The following is a 7,905-nucleotide window of genomic DNA, read 5'->3' on the forward strand; positions in this document are numbered from 1 at the left end:
CACACTCACTCTCACACACACACACTCACTCTCACACACACTCACTCTCACACACACACACTCACTCTCACACACTCACTCTCACACACACACACTCTCACACACACTCACTCACACACACACTCACACACACTCACTCTCACACACACTCACTCTCACACACACTCACTCACACACACACACTCACTCTCACACACACACTCACTCACTCTCACTCACACACACACTCACTCTCACACACACACACACTCACTCTCACACACACTCACTCTCACACACACACACACACACACACACACACACACACTCACTCTCACACACACACTCACACACACTCACTCTCACACACACTCACTCACACACACTCACTCTCACACACACACACACTCACACACACACACACACACACTCACTCTCACACACACACACACACACACTCACTCTCACACACTCACTCTCACACACACACACACACACACACACTCACTGATAGTTCATGCTCCTGTCTGACACACGCTATGGTTACAATGTGGGCTCTTTAAATATCAAGCTGACCTGTGCCCTGTGCTGACAACTGGAGATCACCCACAGATCTGGTGCCGCAGGACTTATATTTCTGGTAGCTGAGTAACCATGGCATCTGCCTGCTGAGAATATATATATATATATGATTTATATATATCTGCATCCTACACACTTATGCCTTATTTAGACGTAGACGTAAATCCAAGTATTTTGCAAGTTAGCAAAACCACAGTAAGGGGGTAAATGTAAAATGTGTGCACAGATTTGGAGTTGGGAGGGGGCTGTGTCCTAACTAGACTGTAACTCGCTGTATGTGTGCTACATGCAGAAGCTGGTGGTGTGCTCCCCTTACAGGGGAATCATAGTTGGGGGGGAGGGGGGTTATTGACTACCGCAGGGGCAAATGCAGGATTTCTACAGGAGGGCTTTCAAATTCCTAATTTAGGATCAAAGAAATAGTTTTCTCCAATTTTAATTTGTTATTGTGAGCAACAAGTTGGGTTCACGTAGTGTGAGATAATATCTAACAACCGGTAATTAGTATTAGTATCCACCTATCCTGTACTCAGATAAAAGTGTGTGCGCCTGCCGCACCGTGACTCCACTCACATATGTCATGTGACTCCCCTGAAGTTCCTCCCTGCCTGAGAGGGAGCCACGTAATTTGCCTTTGGCAGCTCTTGCTGTGTGATAGTAGGGACAAGTGGGGAACACTCAGAACATGAAGTAAGAGGCGGCAGAACCAATAGGCACAAATGTTTGCACATCTGTAAGGGTGCGCTGTATACCCTTTGTGTGCCCTCTCTGGTGGACGTACTGAGCCCCCGTGGCGCCATCATATACCCAACATATTCAGGCTTAGCTTCAGGTGGAATCCACAAGATAGATAATAATATAGGTTTACCTGATATTGCGGATCCCCCAAACGCTGTAACGGTCCAGATGTGATGCCAACAGGCAGCATCGCTGCCAACGCCTCTCCACCGTGCACGACCCATGCACATTAATGGGATAGAGTGGAGCAATCGTTAGGAGGTATTGGGGTTCCAGGACGCCTGTCGTCTCAGCGTTATGCAGAACTAGAATTATCTCTGTCCAAAACTCATATTTTGTTTTGGGTGGAATTAACCTTTAAAATCAATTCCCCAAAATAGCAGCGTACAGTCACCTGCGCTAGAATCCGTAATATGTTATATAATGACACACTTATGGGGTCAGATCTCCTGTATGTGATAGATGGACTACCCAGCTTTCATTTCCTAGGTCTACATGTCTACGGCGAAGTAAGTGCGGGATAATGACAATGCACCATAAGAAGGGCGGATTCACAACTCATTATTTTTCAGGATTATATTCTGTATTATCTTGTATTTTGGCTCCAACTATAATTTATCAGAGTGTTTTATTTTACTTTTCACTCCCATATTTAGACTTGCCCTTAATTACTAAGTAACTTACTAACTAAGTAAGCTTTGCCTGAGGGTCCATAGAATGCAGACTATACTGCATCCATTCCCTACTCTCACATTGCATCCGTTCCCTACCCCCACACTTGATACGTTCCCTACCCTCACACTGCATCCGTTCCCTACTCTCACTGCATCCGGTCCCTACCCTCACACTGCATCCGGTCCCTACCCTCACACTGCACCTCTTCCCTACCCTCACACTGCATCTGTTCCCTACCCTCACACTGCATACAATCCCTACCCTCACACTGCATACGGTCCCTACCCTCGCACTGCATCCGTTCCCTGCGCTCGCACTGCATCCTTCCCCTACTCTTGCACTGCATTCGTTCCCTACTCTCACACTGCATCCATTCACTACTTTCACACTGCATCTGCTCTCTGACCCCACGCTGCTTATGGTCCCTACTGTCGCACTGCATCCGTCCACTGCCCTCGCACTGCATCCGTTACCTAATCTCGCACTGCAATCGTTCCCTACTCTCACACTGCATCCGCCCCCTACTCTCACACTGCATCCGTTACCTACGTTCGCACTGCAGCCGGCCACTACCCTCACACTGCATCCGCTCCCTACCCTCGTGCTGCATCCGCTCCCTACCCTCGCACTGCATTCGGTCCCTAACCTCACACTGCATCTGTTCCCTACTGCCACACTGCACCCGTTCGCTACCCTCACGCTGCATCCGTTCGCTACCCTCGCACTGCATCCGTTCCCTAACCTCACACTGCATCTGTTCCCTCCTGCCACACTGCATCCGGTCGCTACCATCACACTGCATCCGTTCACTGCCCTCACACTGCATCCGTTCCCTAACCTCACACTGCATATGTTCCCTACTGTCACACTGCATCCGTTCGATACCCTCACACTGCATCCGTTCCCTACTCTTGCACTACATCCTTTCCCTAATCTCACACTGCATCTGTTCACTACTCTCACACTGAATCCCTTTTTTTGGGACTTTATATTCCACATGTGTGTTGGACGTATCCTGCAGTGTATTGTCTGTCAGAGCAGAGCGGACTTAGACCTGTATTCATCACCAGACGTATCTTCACATCCGCTCCTTGTTGAATACGGATGTACGTGTATCTGATATATGTTCATATTTTGAAAAAAAAACGCCCATTACGTTGGTTTTGCGCTTGTAATGAATTAGCCCCACTGCTTCCGCTCACTGTGCTCATACTGCGTCCGCTCACTGTGCTCATACTGCGTCCGCTCACTGTGCTCATACTGCGTCCGCTCACTGTGCTCATACTGCGTCCGCTCACTGTGCTCATACTGCGTCCGCTCACTGTGCTCATACTGCGTCCGCTCACTGTGCTCATACTGCGTCCGCTCACTGTGCTCATACTGCGTCCGCTCACTGTGCTCATACTGCCCCCGCTCACTGTGCTCATACTGCACCCGCTCACTGTGCTCATACTGCACCCGCTCACTGTGCTCATACTGCGTCCGCTCACTGTGCTCATACTGCGTCCTCTCACTGTGCTCATACTGCGTCCGCTCACTGTGCTCATACTGCGCCCGCTCACTGTGCTCATACTGCGTCCGCTCACTGTGCTCATACTGCACCCGCTCATTGAGCTCATACTGCACCCGCTCACTGCGCTCATACTCCGTCCACTCACTGTGCTCATACTGCGTTCACTCACTGTGCTTATACCGCACCTGCTCACTGCGCTCATACTGCACCCGCTCACTGTGCTCATACTGCACCCCCTCACTGTGCTCCTACTGCACCCGCTCACTGCGCTCATACTGCGTCCGCTCACTGTGCTCATACTGCACCCGCTCACTGTGCTCATACTGCATCTGCTCACTGTGCTCATACTCCGTCCACTCACTGTGCTCATACCGCACCCGCTCACTGTGCTCATACTGCACCCGCTCCCTGCACTCATACTGCGTTCACTCACTGTGCTCATACCGCACCCGCTCACTGCGCTCTCACTGCACCCGCTCACTGTGCTCATACTGCGTCTGCTCACTGTGCTCATACTGCACCAGCTCACTGTGCTCATACTGCGTCCGCTCACTGTGCTCATACTGCATCTGCTCACTGTGCTCATATTGCGTCCACTCACTGTGCTCATACTGCGTCCGCTCACTGTGCTCATACTGCGTCCGCTCACTGTGCTCATACTGCGTCCGCTCACTGTGCTCATACTGCGCCCGCTCACTGTGCTCATACTGCGTCCGCTCACTGTGCTCATACTGCGTCCGCTCACTGTGCTCATACTGCACCCGCTCATTGAGCTCATACTGCACCAGCTCCCTGCACTCATACTCCGTCCACTCACTGTGCTCATACTGCGTTCACTCACTGTGCTCATACCGCACCCGCTCACTGCGCTCTCACTGCACCCGCTCACTGCGCTCATACTGCACCCGCTCACTGTGCTCATACTGCGTCCACTCACTGTGCTCATACTGCGTTCACTCACTGTGCTCATACTGCACCCGCTCACTGTGCTCATACTGCGTCCGCTCACTGTGCTCATACTGCATCTGCTCACTGTGCTCACACTGCACCCGCTCACTGTGCTCATACTGCGTCCGCTCACTGTGCTCATACTGCGTCCGCTCACTGTGCTCATACTGCGTCCGCTCACTGTGCTCATACAGCGTCCGCTCACTGTGCTCATACAGCGTTCACTCACTGTGCTCATACCGCACCCGCTCACTGCGCTCTCACTGCACCCGCTCACTGCGCTCATACTGCACCCGCTCACTGTGCTCATACTGCACCCGCTCACTGTGCTCGTACTGCACCCGCTCACTGTGCTCATACTGCGTCCGCTCATTGAGCTCATACTGCACCCGCTCACTGTGCTCATACTGCGTCCGCTCACTGTGCTCATACTGCACCCGCTCACTGCGCTCATACTGCACCTGCTCACTGCACTCATACTCCGTCCACTCACTGTGCTCATACTGCGTTCACTCACTGTGCTCATACCGCACCTGCTCACTGTGCTCATACTCCGTCCGCTCACTGTGCTCATTCTGCGTCCGCTCACTGTGCTCATACTGCGTCCGCTCACTGTGCTCATACTCCGTCCACTCACTGTGCTCATACTGCGTTCACTCACTGTGCTCATACCGCTCCTGCTCACTGCGCTCATACTCCGTCCGCTCACTGTGCTTATTCTGCGTCCGCTCACTGTGCTCATACTGCACCTGCTCATTGTGCTCATTCTGCGTCCACTCACTGTGCTCATACTGCACCCGCTCACTGTGCCCATACTGCACCCGCTCATTGTGCTCATTCTGCGTCTGCTCACTGCACTCATACTGCGTCCGCTCACTGCGCTTGTACTGTGTCCGATCACTGCGCTCCTACAGTGTCCACTCACTGCACTCGTACAGCGTCCGCTCACTGCGCTTGTACTGTGTCCGATCACTGCGCTCCTACAGTGTCCACTCACTGCACTCGTACAGCGTCCGCTCACTGCGCTCGAACTGCGTACGCTTACTGTGCTTGAACTGCATCCGCTCGCTGAGCTCGTACTGCGCTCACTGCGCTCCTACAGCGTCCACTCACGACGCTCTTACTGCATCCGCTCACTGCGATTAAACTGCATCAGCTCACTAAGCTCACACTGTAGACAGAACTGGGTTATATTCTGTGTGTTCTAAATTCTCATCTATTACAAACATGTAAGACAACATATTACATTCACAGATTAATGATAAAATAGGTCAGATTTTCATTCTTATTAAACGATTGAAGACACGAGAAACCCTAAACCAATTATACACCACAATCAGGAGCCGGAGGCTGCAAGAAATGAAGATTCACCGTCTGTTCAACGTAAAAAAGAGCAATTCACATAGGACATAAAAATAATAATATCTCTTTACACTCTTCAGAGACTCTGCAATTACTGACATACTGTAGGTATAAGGACATTTCTCCTGCCTCAGATTCCAGCAATAACTCCGCAGAACATGATACATTTACAGTATGTGTTGCACAGCGTATAATACACTAATCACATCATGCTCACTGTCTGCACAAACACACAACATGAAATAAACCAAAGAACTTACAATCTACTAGCTGAGTGTATAGCACAATGTATGATCAGATCTCAGCCTTCTCCCCTCTATGTCTCCAATCTGTCACTACAATAATCTGCTCTCTCTGACCTCTGTATAGATCACCCTTCTGCAATGTGACATCTGTGTATAATTATCCTCCAACTATTATATAACGTACACACTCACCGTACAGAGAGATGTCTCACACACAGCGGAGGATTCCTTCTGTCTATCCCACGTCTGAGATTCACCGCCACAAAGAGCACTGCATATAAAGCAGAGCTTGCTGGGAGATGTGAGGGTGATGTGAGGGTGCAGAACTGGCTGGGAGATGTGAGGGTGCAGAGCTTGCTGGGAGATGTGAGGGTGCAGAGCTTGTTGGGAGATGTGAGGGTGCAGAGCTGGATGGGCGATGTGAGGGTGAAGAGCTTGTTGGGAGATGTGAGGGTGCAGAGCTTGCTGGAAGATGTGAGGGTGCAGAGCTTGCTGCAAGATTTGAGGGTGATGTGAGGGTGCAGAGCTTGATGGGAGATGTGAGGGTGCAGAGCTTGCTGGGAGATGTGAGGGTGATGTGAGGGTGCAGAGCTTGTTGGGTGATGTGAGGGTGCAGAGCTTGCTGGGAGATGTGAGTGTGCAGAGCTTACTGCGCGATGTGAGGGTGCAGAGATTGCTGGGAGATGTGAGGGTGATGTGAGGGTGCAGAGCTTGTTGGGTGATGTGAGGGTGCAGAGCTTGCTGGGAGATGTGAGGGTGCAGAGCTTGCTGGGTGATGTGAGGGTGCAGAGCTTGCTGGAGATGTGAGGGTGCAGAGCTTGCTGGGTGATGTGAGGGCGCAAAGCTGGCTGGGTGATGTGAGGGTGCAGAGCTTGCTGGGAGATGTGAGGGTGCAGAGCTTACTGCGCGATGTGAGGGTGCAGAGCTTACTGCGTGATGTAAGGGTGCAGAGCATGCTGGTTGATGTGAGGGTGCAGAGCTTGCTGGTTGATGTGAGGGTGCAGAGCTTGCTGGGAGATGTGAGGGTGCAGAGCTTACTGCGCGATGTGAGGGTGCAGAGCTTACTGCGTGATGTGAGGGTGCAGAGCATGCTGGTTGATGTGAGGGTGCAGAGCTTGCTGGTTGATGTGAGGGTGCAGAGCTTGCTGGGCGATGTGAGGGTGCAGAGCTTGCTGGGAGATGTGAGGGTGCAGAGCTTGCTGGGAGATGTGAGGGTGCAGAGCTTGCTGGGAGATGTGAGGGTGCAGAGCTTGCTGGGAGATGTGAGGGTGCAGAGCTTGCTGGGAGATGTGAGGGTGCAGAGCTTGCTGGGAGATGTGAGGGTGCAGAGCTTACTGCGCGATGTGAGGGTGCAGAGCTTACTGCGTGATGTGAGGGTGCAGAGCTTGCTGGTTGATGTGAGGGTGCAGAGCTTGCTGGTTGATGTGAGGGTGCAGAGCTTGCTGGTTGATGTGAGGGTGCAGAGCTTGCTGGGCGATGTGAGGGTGCAGAGCTTGCTGGGCGATGTGAGGGTGCAGAGCTTGCTGGGCGATGTGAGGGTGCAGAGCTTGCTGGTTGATGTGAGGGTGCAGAGCTTGCTGAGTGATGTGAGGGTGCAGAGCTTGCTGGTTGATGTGAGGGTGCAGAGCTTGCTGGGAGATGTGAGGGTGTAGAGCTTGCTGGGAGATGTGAGGGTGATGTGAAGGTGCAGAGCTTGCTGGGAGATGTGAGGGTGCAGAGCTTGCTGGGAGATGTGAGGGTGCAGAGCTTGTTGGGAGATGTGAGGGTGCAGAGCTTGCTGGGAGATGTGAGGGTGCAGAGCTTGCTGGGAGATGTGAGGGTGCAGAGCTTGTTGGGAGATGTGAGGGTGCAGAGCTGGATGGG

At 52.1% G+C, this 7,905-nt stretch overlaps 1 protein-coding gene across 3 annotated transcripts in view; it reads right to left on the bottom strand.

The window, feature by feature from the left end:
- Nucleotides 1-6,333, bottom strand: part of RAP1GAP (RAP1 GTPase activating protein) — a 122,949-nt gene extending 116,616 nt beyond the window's left edge. For 2 of the 3 annotated variants that reach the window (XM_075191377.1, XM_075191376.1), the window contains exon 1: nucleotides 6,235-6,333. The gene's annotated coding sequence lies outside the window, so the exon portion shown is untranslated. The remainder of the gene's footprint in view (nucleotides 1-6,234) is intronic. The other variant, XM_075191375.1, reaches the window with a different exon arrangement.
- Nucleotides 6,334-7,905: the final 1,572 nt, after the last annotated feature.

The sequence above is a fragment of the Mixophyes fleayi genome, chromosome 11, assembly GCF_038048845.1.
Source record: "Mixophyes fleayi isolate aMixFle1 chromosome 11, aMixFle1.hap1, whole genome shotgun sequence".
NCBI classification, from domain to species: Eukaryota; Metazoa; Chordata; class Amphibia; order Anura; family Limnodynastidae; genus Mixophyes; species Mixophyes fleayi.